Source organism: Camellia sinensis, chromosome 2, assembly GCF_055761805.1.
Source record: "Camellia sinensis isolate YWXY chromosome 2, ASM5576180v1, whole genome shotgun sequence".
NCBI lineage: Eukaryota > Viridiplantae > Streptophyta > Magnoliopsida > Ericales > Theaceae > Camellia > Camellia sinensis.
Window position 1 is genome coordinate 147332443 of NC_138962.1, and position 19852 is coordinate 147352294.

At 30.1% G+C, this 19852-nt stretch overlaps 1 protein-coding gene and 1 pseudogene across 2 annotated transcripts in view; one reads left to right on the forward strand and one right to left on the reverse strand.

The window, feature by feature from the left end:
* The window catches only part of LOC114311198 (acyl-[acyl-carrier-protein] hydrolase FATB2, chloroplastic-like), a 292813-nt gene that overhangs the window by 263956 nt on the left and 9005 nt on the right, over positions 1-19852 (reverse strand). The gene's annotated exons all lie outside the window — the stretch shown is intronic.
* Positions 334-19127, forward strand: LOC114311197 (putative disease resistance RPP13-like protein 1 pseudogene; annotated as a pseudogene). Its single transcript, XR_014361763.1, has 4 exons — positions 334-650; positions 1598-1670; positions 12448-16564; positions 18604-19127. The product of XR_014361763.1 is annotated as a putative disease resistance RPP13-like protein 1 pseudogene (transcript).

The following is a 19852-nucleotide window of genomic DNA, read 5'->3' on the forward strand; positions in this document are numbered from 1 at the left end:
AAAATATAAAGTGAATGAAAAAATAATTTTTAATTTTTTATATGAATTTATCTTTTTAATTTTTTAAATAATTTTTTAATCTTTTAACTAAAATTCTTAATTGCCAAACAACCCCTTAATTTGAGTCTCACCTTATTTTCACTCTTTTCTGTGTGGTTGGAAGCTCACTTAGTTATTCTCTTCTACAGACTTCCTCCATTCCCCTCCTTACAAGTCTCTTTTATTCTCTTCTACAGACTTCCTTCCCTTCCTTACAAGTCTCTCTTATTCTCTCCTAGAGACTTCCTTCCTTTCTTTCCTTACAAGTCTCTTTTATTCTCTTCTACAGACTTCCTCCCTTCCCTTCCTTACAACTCCCTCTTATTCTCTTTTACAGCTTCCTCCCTTCCCTTCCTTACAAGCCTCTCTTATTCTCTTCTACAACTTCCTCCCTTCCCTTCCTTACAACTCCCTCTTATTCTCTTCTACAACTTCCTCCCTTCCCTTCCTTACAAGTCTCTCTTATTCTCTTCTACAACTTCCTCCCTTCCCTTCCTTACAAGCCTGCCTTATTCTCTCCTACAGACTTCCTCCCTTCCCTTCCTTACAACTCTCTCTCTCTCTCTCTCTCTCTCTCTCTCTCTCTGTGTTTAGAGTTCATTTGCTTCCAGGTACTTCTTGTTTTCCTTAATTTATCTCTCGTAATTTTCTCAAACTCTGTATTTGAATTATGAATTTAAGTAGAGATTTGAAAATAAAAAGAAAATAAAGAAAAATTTAACTTATATTTTATTCACATTTATCGCATTTTTTAATTCTTTTTTTTTTTTAAATTTATGATCCAAACACAACTTAAATATATGTTTGTATAATGTTTGATTCATTTTAGGAAATTAATATGTAAGGATAAGAATGATTTCCCATATTGGTTTGAATTTTAAAATTTGAAATCATAAATAATTAGGACTTTTTATTTTTATTTTTTTAGTATAATTAACTAATCAATAAATTTTCTGTTTACATTTTAAATTATAAAAAAAAAAGTAGTTTGAAAACTTAATTCTCACATTCATTCTCATTAAAAATCTTTTTTTTTTTCTTAATATATATAATTAGTATAGATGTCTTGGTGGTTCAATGAGAACAGGGAAAGGAGAAAGATAGTGATGAGAAAAATGCTAAAAAAAGTCCCACCCACAACACAGCCGTGCTTTAAAGTTGTGCCTGCCATATGTGGGGTTGAGAAAAATATGCTAAAAAAAATTCCCACCCACCCACCCACCTAAGGACAAAAGAATACAATTGTGCTTTAAACTTTAAAAAAGTTGTGCCTATTGATATTGAGTCGATTTAAATTATTTATATTGTAAGATTCGATTATTTATAAATAAAAAAAATTAAAATTAATAAGAATATATAAAATGTAAAGTGAATAAAAAGAATTTTTAACTTTTTTATATGAATTCATATTTTTAATTTTTTAAATATTTTCTTTAATCTTTTAACTAAAATCCTTAATTGCCAAACAATCCCTTAATTTGAGTCTCACCTTATTTTCACTCTTTTCTCTGTGGTTGGAAGCTCACTTGGTTATTCTCTTCTACTATTTATCAAGCAGGCTTCCTCCCTTCCCTTCCTTACAAGTCCCCTCTCTCTCTCTCTCTCTCTCTCTCAAGTTAATTTGCTTCCAGGTACTTCTCATTTCCTTAATTTATCTCTTGTAATTTTCTCAAACTCTATATTTGAAGATTTGAAAATAAAAGAGAAATAAAGAAAAATTTAACTTATATATCATTCACATTTTTCTCTCTTTTTTTTTCCTCTTGAAATTTCTATTTAAATTTATGATCCAAACACAACTTAAATATATGCGTGTATAATGTTTGATTCATTTTAGAAAATTAATATACATATAAATGCATAAGTTTTCCTGCCCTAGATTAGCTTCTCTCTTCTATTTTATTCTATTTATTATTATCATAACATATCTCAATATATAGGGAGGTGTATATATTATACATGTAGGTGTCTAGTTTTATAGAGTGTCGCTGCATTTTTTTATGGGTGCTCAATTTTTGGTACTTCATAATTCGTTGTTGTTGAATGTTGTGTTTATAATTTTTAGTTGGTTAGATATGTGTCCACTCTGTAGACACCAATTTGTAGTAGCACAGATATGAAAGAGCAATTTTTCTGAAAACGATCATATATTTTTGTTTTGGAAATAGAAAACGATAAGTTGGTACTGACAATTTGGATAAGAATTTAAAAGGAAAAAATAAAAATATGAAAAAAATGTGAACAATATATAAATTTTTAATTTTTAATTTTTAATTTCTTTTTAAATATTTTAATCATTTTTTAAAAATTGTTAGATCCATTTAAAATACACTTAAAAAGTATAAAAATTAAATAATTTTTTTAAAATTCATTGAATACAAGAAAAAAATATAAAAATTCAATATATTTTCTTATTTTTTCATATTCAATAAATTTTTACAAAGTTTTGTACTTTTTAAATGTATTTAAATTAAGTGGATCTAAAAAATTTATAAAAAAAATTTAAATGTTAAAAAAAATCACTAAAAATAAAAATATATATATGAATTAAAATTTTCAAAAATATTTTTAAAAATTTTAAACCAAACAGATTTTTTTTCACAGTGAAATGTTGATTGTATTCCAAACACAGTGTTTGAAAATAAATGATGTGTAAACTGTCATTCAACAAATGAAACCTTACACTGGGCGACTCCAAATGGGAGGTGATAGGTTCCATGGCTCATCAAGCTATCAAAATTCTTCATAAAAAATGTATTTATATTATCAATATTTTAGTTAATATAGTTTAATCTCATTAAAAAATTGAGGATCCCATCAATTAGAAATTCACGCCTATTTAAGATCCACCGTAAATTCACTCTGTTTGGTTAATAGTTTTTAAATTTTTTTATTTTTCTTGTTTTTTTTGTCTTTAGTGAACTTTTTAAAATTTTAAAGCAAAATTTTTATTTTTATTTTTAGATTCACTTAATCTAAACATTTAAATGTAAAATATTTGTAAAAAATTCACTAAATACAAAAAATTACAAAAATTTGATACTTTTTCATTTTTTTTTTTTGGTTTTTATTGATTTTTCTTTAAAAAAAATTTCAAAAAAATTTTACTTTATTTGTTAAGTGCATCTAAAAAAAATTAACAAAAATATAAAAAGATTTAAAGACAACAAAACATAAAAAAACAAAAACTTGAGCAGTTTCTAAAAACTCAAAATCAAAAAGAGTGAATATTGTTTAGTTTATTTTTTTTCTTATACCATTTGTGAAAATTAAGCTTATAGAGTGACGCTATCTATAAAAATTGGGTACTGTTATGGTGTGTAACCCCTTAAGGTTGCACACCATATGCAACCAACACAAAAGGTGTAAATGGAAGGTGTAAACATAAAACAGGATAGCAAACAGAAAGGCGTAAGTGTAAGGTGTAAGTTGCACACTTAAGAAAAGTCCATAAAAATTTATGTTGTCACTACTGCCTTACACTATTTTGTATACTTTGCTTTTGTTGTGTTTTCTCCTAAGCGAGAAAGAAATAGAAAAATGGCAAAAAATTGTTAGTTTCTAGGGCCATTTCCCTAAATAAGCCAAAATACTAAATCAATTCCCAAACTAAGCCTAGTTTTGAAAGAATTCTTAAAATAGGCTAAATTGTGGTTCACAACCACGATTTTAACATGTATGCGCCTGCCTCACGTGAAATTTGGAAAGTCTTAAAATCGTGGTTACAAAACGCTATTTTGATTAAGAAATCGCGGTTACAAAAGGCGCTTTTAATTAAATTTTTTTTCTTCTAAAATCGCTGTTCTGAACCACGCTTTTATGAAAAAAAAAATTTCTTCTGAAAGCGCTGTTCTAAACCACGATTTTTACCAATTTTTTTTTTTTTTTCTTCTGAAAGCGTGGTTGTGAACCACGCTTTCAATACACAAATGCAATAACTGATAAAAAAAATGAAGTAAAGTGAACCAAGTGCTATTGGACCAACTGACACACAAGTGTTATTGGACCAACGTAAAGTGAACACTCATCAACATAAATTTCTAAAAATAAAAATAAATTTCTAAAAATTTACGCTATCGTAGTGTTTAGGGATAAAATTTATTTTTTTATTTTACTAAAATAAAAATAAATAAATTTTAAGAATTAAACCCTAAACCCTAAAATAAAAAAAATAAAATTTATCCCTAAATATTAAGGTAGCGTTTGGTAACATTTACGTTTTTTGTTTATATTTATGAAAATTTTATAAATTGATTTTTATTTATTTTTAGAAAAATATAAATTACAAACGCATTTGGTTTGAACAAAATGTTTAAAAAATTTTAAAAACATAAAATAAAAAATATGTTTGTTTAGGCTTAAAATATTTATATTTATTTTTATTATTTATGATAATGGGATCACACATATTATAATTGAAAAAAAAATAATTGAAAAAAATTTAATTTAAAAAAAAATTTAAAAAATAATTAAAAAATAATTGAAAATAAAAATAAATAATAAAAATAAATATATGTGTTATTTATTTTATTATTTCAATTATTTTTAATTATTTTATTATTTCATTAATTTTAAAATAAAATTACATTAATTTATAATAAAGTGTATATGATACACACCCTTAGAAGAGTACGTCCGAAAGATTTTCTCCTTTAAAACTCACTATTAAGCTTAATAAACACACTAGAATACACTCGAAGCCTTAGAATTTATGTTGTAAAGTCCAGACAAGGACTTAAAGTGACAAGGACTTAAAGCTCACAAGGATCGACTTTTGGAAGCAAAAATCAAAGGGAAAGGATAGGGAATACCCACGGCAGCAACTGCAAAAATGTGTTTTGCACTTCAAAATAATCCCACACCTTGTATAAATAGGTCCCTCAGTCATCCAGTTTAATCCTTGAGTTGAACCTTCAATCAATGATCCACATCCAACTTTAAATAAGACAGAACATTCTCAACTACGCACAAAAATTCATATTGTTTAATATGAAACAATCTCGAATTTTATAATTGTAGAAATGATTAGCACACTGTTCAGAGTAACTAATGTGGTTTGCATGGCCGAAACATGTAACGCCAACACATGATTTTAATATTCTCAGAAGTGTCTCCCAAGTCACAAAATTGAATTCTCCTAAACATATCTCCATTTTTGTATAAATTTCTATAGTTTTAGGAGTCCAAATGTGCAATTAATTATTTTAATCTCCAAAATAATTAAGTGATTGCATGACTCCACATCTATATCCATGGGGTCCAAAACATAAAATTTAACAATTCAAATAAAATATAACAAAAAAAAATTGTTTCTCACAACTAGTGTCAATAGATGGTCTCTCAATTGCTATATGTTTTGTAACTCAACATGAATATAAGAAAATATATTTATTTATAAATGTTTTTCATATTTTTTTCCACTGTTCATGTCAATTGAAATTAATATTATAGTTCGTATCTTCTTTTTAAATTTTTTGTCTTTAGTAAACTTTTTAAAATTTTAAAGCAATTTTTTTATTTTTTATTTTTTATTTTTTAAATTCACTTAATCTAAATACATTTAAATGTGGAATATTTGTAAAAAATTCACTAAATACAAAAAATTACAAAAATTCAATACTTTTTTTTTTTGGTTTTTATTGAATTTTTAAAAAAAAATTCACAAAAATTTTACTTTATCTTTTTAAGTGCATCTAAAAAAAAGTAACTAAAATATAAAAAAATTTAAAGACAACAAAACATTAAAAACAAAAAACTTGAGCAGTTTTTAAAAACACAAAATCAAAAAGAGTGAATATTGTTTAGTTTTTTTTTTTTTTTTCCCTTATAAAATTTGTAAAAATTAAGCTTATAGAGTGACGGCATCTATGAAAATTTATGTTGTCACTACTTGCTTACACTATTTTTGTATACTTTGCTTTAGTTGTGTTTTCTCCTAAGCAAGAAATAAATAGAAAAATGGCAAAATTTTGTTAGTTTCTATGCGTTCTTAATTAATAGAAAACCAATCTACATGGACAAAATTAAAAAGGACAATTATTAAAAAAAATTTAGAATTTACGTTTGATAATAAAATAAATCATAAATTTTTAATTTTCTCAATTTAGACTCTAAACTTTTAATTTTCAATCTAAACTATTTTTCTATTTTTATTAATTAAAATTAATAGAAAAGATAATATTTTAATTATTATACTGAATGAAAAATATACACTGTCTAAAATGTTATTTTTTCGTCATTTTATGTATATATTGAGGTTAATGACTAAAATGGTAGTATTTTTTCCGATAATAGAAAACTAAATTATATAAAATAAAATAGTGAAAATAAAACGATCTTATTTTTAATTCTTAAAGAAAACACAAGATTGGAAAATAAATCACAACATTAGAACATATTAGAAGATGGATTCGCATGGACATACAAAAATAATATACAAGAAATAGATTAAATCCAAAAGTTTAAAGAACAAAAGATAAGGAATGCAAATCAAAACCTGTGGTATATACAGTTTTCTTAAAATAAATTCGCTACCTCGCCAATAGGTGTTGGAGGAACACCGACGTCTGTTTCTTAGGATACAACGGTCAAAACTAACTAATGCAGAAATATCTTTTGAATAGTTTCGGCGAACTTAACAATGACAGCACTCTTTTTATTAAAAAAAACCAAAGAAGGAGCTAACAAAAAAGAGATAGGAAAATTTCTTTGAATTTTTCTTTGATGTAAGAAACATCTCCAACTTCATCTAAAAGATCACCATTCTCCATTTAAAAAAAAATATAAATAAATAAATAAATAATTTCTAAAAACATTCTACTAAGTTGGAGGGGAAAGGCTTCTACAAGTAGGGAAGTCCTTAATCATGAAGTCTATCATCACGAGAGCAATCAAAATGCCATTAACTAAGGCCATCAACTCTACCTATTAGAGTTAGAGTTACAAAGGTTAAAAACTCATGACTACTAATGTGGTCATCAACTCCATCAAGAAAAGATGAGAGTTATAATAGTCTAAATCTTTCATGTACTTAATATATACAAATAAATATTATATAATGCTATTTGAATAAATCAACCAGATGGGTTGTAAAACGGATACAGATGTTGGGTCATAATCCGATCCAAGCCCAATCTCAAACACATGCACAAGTTAAGTCCAACACAGCACAACTCAACTTAAGTTCAAAACTAAGTCCAAGTCCAAGTCCAAATCCAACGCATGCCCAAGCTTAGGCCCAATCCAAACCAAGTCAAAATTTAAATCTAAGCCTAACTTTTATTGATACCTAATTTGTGAGACAACTCTCATTTACAATCCAATGGTTTCGGCTCATTATTTTCATATTGTAATTTTCTCACTTAAGAGAATACAAACTCACTCGGACCCATCTCAACCAGTGATTGGGTCTCACTTTAATCTCGAATTAAAGTTGCAAAAAATTATTATTTTCCAACATAAAATACCAATTTTTTCCGCCTATTTTATTTAATGAAAATAGCTATGGTTTAGATTGAAAAATAAAAAATAAAAAGTAAAAAAATTAGTGGTTAAATTGAGAAAATTAAAAATTCAAAGTTATTTTGTTACAAAAGCCAAAACCTAAGTTTTTTTTTTCTTCCTAGTTTAACCAAATTAAAAATTACATTGAATCTCACTTTGATTCCTTATTTTTGTAAGAATAAAGTTATATGCACCAATTTGTATACCAAATAGTGAACTAACGGATGATATAACATAATTTTACAGACTTTGGATCTTTATAGTTTGTATAATGGATGGGTTCTATAGTTTTAAAGTGGTAATATCATAGTATATGTTGATACACTAACTGATATGCCAATTGATACATATAACATTACTATTTTTTTAATTGTAACAAGTACCCTCTTTATACTTTCGGTCAAGTTTGAATGCCATCTAATTTGAAGAGATAGACCAAATGATGGAGAGTAGTAGGAAGGGGTGGTTGGTGATGATGAGTTTTAAAAATCTAACAGAAAAAGAAAATAATGTGAAAAATAGAGAAGTAGAAAAAAAAATTTTGGAGGGGGGGGGGAGGGGAAGGAGGGGTTAGGGGGAATTAAGGTAGTGTCTGGTAGAGTTTTAGAATTATGATTTGAGAATAAAATTGTATTTTGAGTTTATGAGTGTTGGAATTATGATTTGGAAAAAAAAATGTTTAATTATGAGTTTTGAATTTTTGATGTGACATAATTGAGAAAAGTTGTTTGGATATAAGTTTTGAAAAAAGTTTTCCAAACTTAATTGAAAAATTTATAACTCATAGCTAAACAATCAACTTAAAACTCTATTGAAAATTTTATTCAACACTCATAACCAAACTCCTTTTAAAATTCAATTCAAAAAAATAATTTTTCAATTTGGTCCACAAAAATAATTTCTATATTTAAAAAATATTTACAAAAAATGTAATATATATATATATATATATATTTTCCAAATAACAAGTGGCAATTAGTAATTGAAAAAAAAAAAAAAAAGTATTGTGTCGGTCAACTGGCCGGACATTCGGGAGGATGTTCGGGCAGACGACTGGGTAGATCAAAAATTCAAAAATTGTCTGCTTTACCACACATGTTTTCAAAATGTATTTTGAAATTAATTTGAAATCATGATTTGAAAACTCAAACCAAACATAGCATTAGAATGTAAGGGTAGAATTAATTTTTGAAAACTCTATCAAACACAACCTAAATTTTTGTAACATATGACCAAAAATGTAAAGGGTGATTACAATTTTAAAAAATGAGGGATTAAAGTGAGATTTCATGTAAACTGCAAAGATGCAAAGGGTAATTTAGCCTAATTTATGTTAATGAATTTAATACAAATAGAAGTACCACATTGGAAGTTGAGCGAAGTATAAAAGGTTGGCGGAACAAAAAAATATCGTAACTATGCCACAGACTTTTGTTACATGAATCATAAAATTTTATACATCTTATTAGGTTAATTTGTGGCGAGATTATGTATTTTATAGTTGATATTACGAAATTTTAAAATAAAATTACATTAATTTATAATAAAGTGTGAATATGATTATATGACACCATTAGAAGAGTATGTCTGGAAGATTTCTCCCTTTAAAACTCACTATTAAGCTTAATAAACACACTAGAATACACTCCAAGTCTTAGAATTTATGTTGTAAAGTCAAGACAAGGACTTAAAGCTCGCAAGGATCAACTTTTGGAATCAAAAATCAAAGGGAAAGGATAGGGAATACCCACGCCAGCAAATGCAAAAATGTGTTTTGCACTTCAAAATAATCCCACACTGTGTATAAATAGGTCCCTCAGTCATCCTAGTTTAATCCTTAAGTTGAACCTTCAATCAATGATCCACATTTAACTTTAAATATGACAAAACAATCTCAACTACACACAAAAATTCAGATTGTTTAATATCGAATTATATAATTGTAAAAATGATTAGCACACTGTTCAGAGTAACTATCGTGGTTTGCATGGCCAAAACATGTAATGCCAACACATGATTTTAATATTCTCAAAAGTATCTCCCAAGTCACAAAATTGAATTCTCCTAAAAATATCTTCATTTTTGTATAAATTTCTACAGTTTTAGGAGTCCAAATGTGCAATTAATTATTTTAATCTCCAAAATAATTAAGTGATTGCACGACTCCACATCTATATCCATTGGATTCAAAACATAAAATTTAACAATTCAAATAAAATATAACAAAAAAAAATTGTTTCTCACAACTAGTGTCAATAGATTGTCTCTCAATTGCTATATGTTTTGTAACATGAATATAAGAAAATATGTTTATTTATATATGTCTTTCATATTATTTTCCACCTTTCATGTCAATAGAAATTAATATTATAGTTCATATCTTCTTTTTAAAAATTTTGTTAATATATATTTACCTCTCTTGTATTAGAATATTATCCTAGGTCTATCCTTGATTTGACTTAAATTAATTCAATATCTTCATCATAAAACAAAACCACAGCTTCCAAACTCCCAAACTAGATCTCATGTAAATGTATCACTGTCAAAAACCATTTTATTATAAACACAATATTCACAAGAAGATATATACACCTCAACGTCCAAATAGGATAATAAAATTCAGATTCTCTCCCTTACATTAATAAAATGGAGATGTCTATTTCATTATTAATGGTTGTGAAAGAGTCATTTCAACAAATTTTTTTCTTAAATTTAAGAATAGTTAAATTCAAATTAATGTAACAATTTTAGTTGGATGATTTTGAATTTTAATAGTATGTTACAAGTTTATGCATTAAAATGAAGATCTCAATTCCAAACATGTAATATATAGGATCTAAATCCATATGTACATTGTACACAACATATGTATTCACACATATCATGTATAAATTAGTTCATTCACTATCACAGTGAAAAATAAATAAGAAGATAGAGGTATGGCTCTGCATTTTAGGGCAGAGGTTAAGGAGAATGTAGGGATAATTACGATATTTTCAAACAAAACATAAGTAAACTTGGTTAATTGACTTATTAGTTAGCTAACATAGAGTGATTTATGTAATATAACCAAACAAATTTAGAAGTGTAATTTACCCTTCAAGAAATCATATAATAATTTCTGCAATTTTTACCAAACAAGTTTTTGACAAAGAAAGAGTTTTATTATTTTGAAATTAGCTTCAGATTCTATGACCAGCATAGCGGTCTCATTGAACTATCTGCTCTTATAAGCAACAGTCTTAATTGATTATACTAAGCACATCACCTAACAGTTCATTTATCACCTCTTGATAAAATTAGGATGATTAGCAAGCCTTGACATTGCCTTTGATTTTTGATAATTACAAATGGTTGTTTCAAATTTTCATCCAATGGCATTAAACTAAATAATAGGAATAAAGTAATGTTATGGCATGGGAGTATTGTCATTTTAGTTTCTCCACTGGATATATATATATTTTTTTAATAACTGCTGTTAACTTCTGTCCGAGTCAACTTATTTGTATCTCGACTAATCCCTACGGTCATCAAATTAATGACCAAACAAACCTCTAGTGAACCCCTTTGAGTAACTCGAACTCAATGGTGTTTTAAAGGACAATTTATCTGTTTTATTGAACTATTAATCTATCAAATGCAGACTTAATTGCTTATAGTTAGTGAACATCTTGCAATTGACTGGCCATGCATTATCTTCTAATAATTATTTTTGTTGGATTATAACATAGTGACGTTATTAACTGCACATTACTTTTGTTTGGGAAGGAAGTTTCAATGGCATCGTATTTATGCTATTTGCATTGTGTTAAAAGCATCTTCAATGAGTTCTTTAAAAGACGCTTCTTTACTATTATAGTTAGTCTCGTCTTATTTTACTTCTTCCAAAGAGCTAGTTACTACACTACCTATTTTAATAATTTTTTTCCAACCTAGTTACATTTGGAGAGTCTTGAGAGGCTCTTTAAATAGTTTGAATTAATAGATAAAATAAGCGTAGTGTTAGAGCATATAGATAAAAATAGTAATAAGTACATTTAGGTAAAAGAAAAAGCATTCCTCTATTGTACTTTAACTAGTAAAAGATAAAGAGTAACGTTTAGCTTCGTCATGTATTTTTCAAAGAGACATATTGTTTCCTAGTATTTTAAAGAATAAAAATTTATTTTCTCAATTCTTTTTTTATTAAATTGATTTGTATTTTTAAGAATATCATTATCACATCATCTTTATTAATATATGAGTAATATTACAAATCCACTCGTATCAACCCAAAAATTAATCCCCACTACATCTCACATGAATCCTACAGTACACAAATTAATCTCCACTACACAATCACTCACTCGGAATTTTCTAGGTGGATAAGGGTGAGTCTCTAGACTTTTCCTTAATATATATGTATATATATTAGGTAGTCTCGGAGTACAATGTGATATTATCTATGTGGTGCTCCCGACAAATGTGAAACTACAAAATGCACTTTGCGGATCATTCTTTATTTATCAAGTACCTAATAAAAGTGCTTTAGTATGGTCTCACCCATAATGGTTGAGAGCACAACGTGAACAGTACCATAAGGATCTACTAAACAATTACCCATTCTTATATGGTATTTTCTATGAAACTTTTGTTTGTGACATTTTTTTTCCAATAATTTTTCTCTTGGGCATGTGGAATAGTTACAAAAAAAACTTGAGCTATTGGTTTTGATAAGATAGAACATATGCCTGTATGTAAACACATAATAGTAGCTGCAATAATCATGACTATTCATTTTGTTACTCTCAATTATGAATTCATTCTAAAACCAATCAGACTTTCAATCTCATGCTTTTCTTGGTTTGTTTGTGTCTTTCTCTAAATCTGATATAATATTGTTTCTTACTTCCTTATTCTCACTAGGGAAACAATGCCTATAGGCGAAATCTTTCTTGCTGCTTTCATTCAGGTGTTGTTTGAGAAGTTGGCCTCAACTGAACTACTAAAGTTTGCTCGTCGGGAGCAAGTTCATACTCACATCAAGAGATGGAGTGGAGAATTAGCTAAAATTCAAGTATTCTTGGCTGATGCGGAGGGGAAACAAATAGAAAATACAGCTGTGAAAATGTGGCTGGAGGAACTCACAGACCTGGCTTATGATCTGGACGACATACTGGATGAATTTGCCACTGAAGCTTTGCGGCTTAAGTTAACATCAGAGTCTCAAGCAGCTAGCACCAGCAAGAGCAAGCTACGGGCCATGATACCTACATGTTGTAAAGGACTCAATCCAACAACTCTTTTGTCTGATTTTACAAGGAGTTCTACTTCCAAGATAGAGGAAATCACAACCAAATTGAAAAATATTCTTGAAAGCGGAAGTGGGCTTGGTTTACAACAGATTGTTGCAGGAGAATCTGCTAAAGCTTGGCACAGACCACCCTCCACGTCCTTGATACATGAACCTCGCATATGTGGCAGGGATAAGGAAAAAAAGGAGATAATTGATTTTCTCCTAAGAAATGAGTCAAGTGATAACAAAGTCGGTGTAATTCCCATTGTAGGTATGGGTGGGCTTGGCAAGACCACCCTTGCACAGATGGCATACAATGATGAAGTAGTGAACAAGAATTTTGATTCGAAAGCATGGGTCTGTGTTTCTGATGAGTTCGATATTTTGAGAATCTCAAAAGTAATTCTTGAGTCTATTACTTCCAAGTCTTGTGAATTGAAAGAATTGAATCAAGTTCAAGTTCAGCTAAAGCAAAATTTGGTTGGAAAAAAGATTTTAATTGTTTTAGATGACGTATGGGACAAGAAATACAATGATTGGAACGTTTTAAAGAGCCCCTTTAATGATGGAGCCCCAGGAAGTAAGATAATTGTAACAACTCGTGACAGAGATGTTGCATCGATTATGGGAACCGTTCAAAATCATTTGCTACAGCATCTATCAGATAATAATTGTTGGTCAGTGTTTGAACAACATGCCTTTGGGAATAGAAGCTTGGATGCAAATCCAAATTTGGTGTTTATTGGCAGGAAAATTGTGGAAAAATGTAAAGGTTTGCCTTTGGCTGCTAGGACACTCGGTGGCCTTTTACGGTGCAAAGAAAGAGACGATGAGTGGGAAATTGTATTGAATAGTAAAATATGGGATTTAACAGAACAAGGCAATGAAATCCCCCCAGCTTTGAGATTAAGCTACCATCATCTCCCTTCACATTTGAAGCAGTGCTTTGCATATTGCTCTATACTGCCAAAGGACTATGAATTTGAGGAGGAGGAGTTAGTCTTCTTATGGATGGCAGAAGGCCTTCTTCAGCAACAAAATAGCAAGAAGCGAATGGAAGATTTAGGAGTTGAATACTTTCGTGAACTGCAGTCGAGGTCTTTTTTCCAACCATCAAGTGGTGGTGAAAGCTCGAAATTTGTGATGCATGACCTCATCAATGATTTGGCTCAGTCAGTTGCAGGATATACATGTTTTAGATTGGAGGATAAATTGAAGGATCAGAAGAAATGTAATAAATTGAAGAATGCTCGACATTCGTCTTACATGCGAAGCCAATATGATGCAATCAAAAAGTTTGAAACTTTTTATGAAGCCGAGAATGTAAGGACCTTCTTACCATTGTCCTTAAGTGAAGATAGATATTGTTATTTGACAAGCAAGGTTCCCCTTGAACTGTTGCCAAAGATGAAACGCTTAAGGGTGTTGAGTTTGAATGGATATGAAATTGGCGAACTTATTCCAAAATCAATTGGAGATTTGAAACATTTGCGATATCTTGACTTTTCCTACACAAACATCAAAACAGTACCTGAATCATTAGGTACCCTATACAATCTACAAACTTTGATGCTAAGAGGTTGTCCAAAATTGAAGAAATTGCTTGCGGACATGGGAAACCTTATCAACCTACGTCATCTCGATATGATTGATTCAAATTCCTTAGAAGAAATGCCACGAGGAATTGATAAGTTGACAAATCTCCAAACACTATCCAATTTTATTGTTATGAAAGACAACAATGGGTCTCGGATAAAAGAGTTGGGGAACTTGATTCATCTTGGAGGGAAACTTTGCATATCGGGAATAGAAAATGTGGTTGATCCTCTGGATGCAAGAGGGGTGTGTTTAAATGACAAGCAAGGTATAGATGTGCTAACAATGGTATGGAGTAGTGAGAGCTTGGATGGTTCACGAAATGAAACAGTTGAGACAGAAGTACTTGACATACTACAACCTCACAAGAAGCTGAAAGAGCTATACATCAAAGGCTACCATGGTATGAGATTTCCAATTTGGATAGGAGATCCATTGTTCTCCAATATGGTGTGCATGAAGTTACAAAATTGTAAAAATTGCACTTCCTTACCGCCACTTGGACAACTACCGTCTTTGAAAGACCTTCACATTGAAGGAATGAGTGCCGTAAAGCGTGTGGGTTGTCAGTTCTATGGGCAGCATTGCGCCAAACCTTTTCCATTACTCGAGACACTATGTTTTGAGAATATGTCAGAATGGGAGGATTGGTACGTTTTTGGAATTGACAAGGAAGTTCAAACCTTCACTCGTGTTAGTAAGCTCTCCATCAAAGAATGTCCCAAACTTGCGGAAATGTTGCCGAGTAATCTTCCTTGCCTAAAAACTCTTGAGATTATAAATTGCCCGTGGCTGCTGGTTGAAGCTTCTAGCCTTGTTCTCCCGTCACTCACCTCCCTGTCCATGAGTGATGTTCAGCTTCCAAGCCTTCCAGTGCTCCTTGAGACATGTAACGTGCTTGAACCCAGTTCCCTTACTTGCTTAGATATTAGCAATGTTTCAATCCCTAAGTCCCTGTGCAATCCAAGCATAGATGATGAAGTGATGTTGGCAAATGCAATGTCTAAGCATCTGAGTTCAGTAACTTCCTTGAGCATTGGGGGGATTCAGAAACTTGCATTATTGCCAAAATGGCTTACTCAAGGGCTTAAAGGACTCAAAGAATTGAAGATTTCTTGGTGTGACGAACTCACAACACTGTGGCAGAATGAGGCGGGAGTACAACACAGTCTCCTTGCCTTGCAAAGATTGATAATTGCTTGGTGTCCGCAACTTGTTTCATTGTTTGAAGAAGACGAGGATGTAGAAAACGAAGGGCAACATCAACTTGAGTATCTATCTATAGGTGGTTGTGAAAAGCTGGAGAAACTGCCACGGGGGCTACATACCTTCACTTCTCTTCGAGAGATGCATATCAGTGGGTGTCCACGTCTGGTATCTCTTTCAGAGACAGGCTTTCCGCCTAGCCTAAGACACCTTCGGTGTTTTGAGTGTAAGGTTCTGCGGTCCTTACCTGGGTGGACAGGAATGGGTCCACCACCCCCCAACAAAACTGTCAGTATTGATTATAGAAAATTGCAAAAAACTAGAATCGGTCCCTAGTTTATTCAACAACAGCCTCCTCCCTTCCCTTGAAATTCTGGCGATAGAAGGTTGGCCTGCAGGAGGAGGAATCGTCTCCTCCTACATTCTAGAGAAAGGGAATTTCCTCACCAACCTCACTTTTCTTTCAATCAGGAAAATGAAGATTGGTAAGCCCCTATCAGAGTGGGGTTTGCACAGATTCTCCTCTCTTAAAACTCTCAGGCTTGAAGGCCCAAGTAACGTATCAGAAGAAGAAGAAGAAGAATATTATTCGGTGTCCACCTTTCCAGTAGATGGGATGTTGCTGCCCACCTCTCTGACGGAACTGTGGATTTATAATTTCCCAAATCTGGAGAAGATATCTTCTTCCATGGAGACCATTCAAAACCTTACCCGTCTTGAATTCAGAAATTGCCCTAGGCTCGCATCTTTTCCCGAGCAAGGAGGGCTGCCTCCCTCGCTTTTGAGACTTGAATTCTCCGGATGTCCAATAATGAAACGGCGGTGTGAAAAGGGGAAAGGCCAATATTGGCCCCTCATAGCTCCGATTCCTCGAGTCGTCATAGAAGGCAGATACATCTTTGAAGGGGAAGGGGAAAGGCCAATATGAGCAATCAAAACTAGCAGGTACTCAAAAATCACCCAAACTAAATATATCAAAATTATTATTTTATTATTTTTATCAATGCTAACAGTGTCGCATCTCCTCATCTCATCACAACAGAACCTGTTGTGTATTACTTATAATATATACATATATATATATATATAAATAAGAGACGGTTTGCTGCTTGTGGCTTGCTATTTTTTTTTCTTATTTTTCCCTTAGTTTATTTTCAAATTGTTATTTTGTCCTTTAATTTGGTTGGTGAAACAATTTAAGTGTAATATGCAAATATTATTGGTCAATTATGTAACATAAATTTTTTATTTTTTAACAAATTATAAATACACCCATAAAGTTTGTTTAAAATATGAATCAGTCCTATAATACTAGAAATTATAACTATTGTTTATTATAAATTTTAATTTAACACAATATTCAAGAAAAAAAAATTCTTCAATGCAATAATAAATTATCAAAATTGTTTATAAATTTTTTTTCTCATATCATTAAAAACTATTAATTGTTTTAATAATTTATTTATTAACAAAATGGCTAACTAAAATATTTTTCATATCATTAAAAATTATTAATTTACTTAATGATATACTTATTAATAAAATTGGTTATTTGTTATGAAAGTATGATTTATGTATTAATAAAATTAGTCATTTGTATATACATGTATTTTCTTCTGCTTCTTTATTGGTTCAATGAATTATCTTAGTAGTTTTGTTTAGATAAGAGAATTATCTTAATATTTGTTTTATATTTATGTGTTGAGAAAAGTTACACACGTAATTTTTTATTTTTTTTTTACAAATTCGGAAGAAATGTTAAAGTCTTATAAATTCACCCAAAATAATATAGTAATAGAATTGGGCTCTATATCATTAGATGTATAATAAATCAAAAAATAATACATATCATACCACATAATTCTATCATATATATAAATATGATTTATTCTATTCAATTTCATAGAATAATATTTTAATTTAAAAAAAATTATCAAAATACAAAGCTTAGATAGACTTAAATTATCAAAACTTATACATAGAAGGGGAGGTTGGGCTATGTTTTTTTATTTTATTTTTATTTTTATTTTTTATCATTACAGTTTTCCCTTCTAAATGTAAAAAATCACAAGCATTGAATTTGAAGGGTTAAAATTTAAAAAAATTAAAAAAAAGAAGAAGTATTTGAGATGATTTTTTTTTTCCCCATCAAATTTGATAAAAAGAAAAAAATTGGGATAAGAGAGGAATTTTTTAAAAGATTTTGATGTAAGGATTGGCGTATTTCATATTAAATCAAAAGAGCTGGTTTTATTCAAATTTGGAATCAAAGTAGATGAAAAAATTGGTAAAGGATTGGAGATGCTCTAACTTGATGAAAGTTGAAGATGAAGAGGCCAAATTAATTTCTTATATATATATATATATATATTATTGAAAAACAAGGGAATTCCATTTCAAGTGTTCTCACTGTTGGTCTCTTGCCAACCAACCACTGCATTCTTCTTCATAGAGGGGTTTTGGGTCTATTTATTTTTAGTTCGGAATTTAAGGTGGTTTTGTATGCTGCCTATTTTTTTCTGTTCTTTGTTATCTTTTCCCCTTGTTTATTTATTGATTGTAATAATTCACATTATTATTCATAAATTCTTTTGTTTTTTGATAAAAAATAAAAATCATATTGCAGAATGGTAATTTGTTTTCTCACTTTAACACCCCAGACATAATCAGGATCACATGCCCAATCACAATAATCAACCATATCTTTCTTTTTCTTTCTTAATTTTTGGGTTGGAGCATCGATTACTTACCTAGAATTTATGTATTTTCACCATGAATAATTGGTGTCTTTTTGCTTCATCTACATATGTTGTTTGATCTCCGTTTTGTGGTAGTCACACTAACCCAATTACTTTTCAATTTTCAACAATTTTTATTATTATTATTTTCCCTGTGGTGTTTTAAGGTTTTAGTAAAAGTTGTTCAAGGTGTAAGTTTCAGTAGATGCTCGTCAAATGTTTATTTGTTATTGTTTTCATTTCCAGGTTCAATACATTCATTTATCTGCTTTGCCCCAGCTACCGCTATTCTTGGGAAACCAAAAGAGCTACCAAAGGATGGTATCAACTCTTTCAATCATTTTCTGCTGCGTCCGGTGAAGTAAATGTTGCATCTGATTTAAAGAAATGTTGCATCTTGTTGAAGACCTAAAGAATGCAGTGGCTTGATGATTTTGTATTGTTGTTGTTGTTTCCTTGCTTCTGGTCGTGTTGCTTTTTCTTTTTCTTTTTTTGCTTTTTTGGTAAATCGGGTTAGTTCTTTTATCATACTATATTTTCTACTACTGCTTCTGTACGTGTCATATATAAAAGCTCAGTGGTAAATTGACTGGTTTATGCTGACGCTACTGTTGTTGCTTCTTTGGCTTTCTAGACTTCCTATGCAACTATTGCTATCTTCTCATGATCTTTATGTTGTATCTGTTGTACATATGTTCATGTCAGATGTAAACAAGGCCTAGATTGGCTAAATGGTATTGTCCTCATCTTTTGCTTGCTTTAGACAATTCCCATCCTCGTTTGTATTGCCCTTGTATGCTCCTTGTACTATGTATTTACTTTTGATCTTTGGTTTATATTGACTTCCCCAAAAAAATGAAGTTTTGTTCATCAAATAATCAGAGTGTTGAAATTTGATTCATTTTGGTTGGCTTCAGTTACACTCAGCTGCTTTTCACATTTTGCAGCAATGATTAATAGATGTCCTTTTTAGGTTATTCAACTGAGTTTTTCCGAGAGAGAGAGTGAGTGAAGGAGCAAACTAAAGATTGAAGTATCTAAGACTTACAGGTTCTGCTGAGGTGATGTCCATTTGGAGAATTTTTTTTCTAAAAGAGATGGGTGAGAAGATTTCACCTTCTAAACTCAATCATATGAACAAAGTTACTGCATAAATTAGTAGTCTTGTGCCTGAAATGGCAAAGGAAAGTAGAGAATACTTTATAATCTTTCAACAACCTCCTCAGCCCTGCCTACCATAAGTTTAATGTGAACCTTTTTGTCAAAACAAATCAAACCAATAAACATTGAATATTAACCCTGTGACTATAATTACAGTGAGCATAATCTCATATGATGAAAGATTCATTACATAGATTTATGGTTCTGGGTAGTTTTAATCTAAAACTTAAGAATGAAGCTCTCTTGATTAAGTGGTGGTGGAGGTTTGCATCTGAGCCAAATCCCCTTTGGAAAAGAGTGATTTTTGAAAAGTATAATTGGTACAACAAGAGAT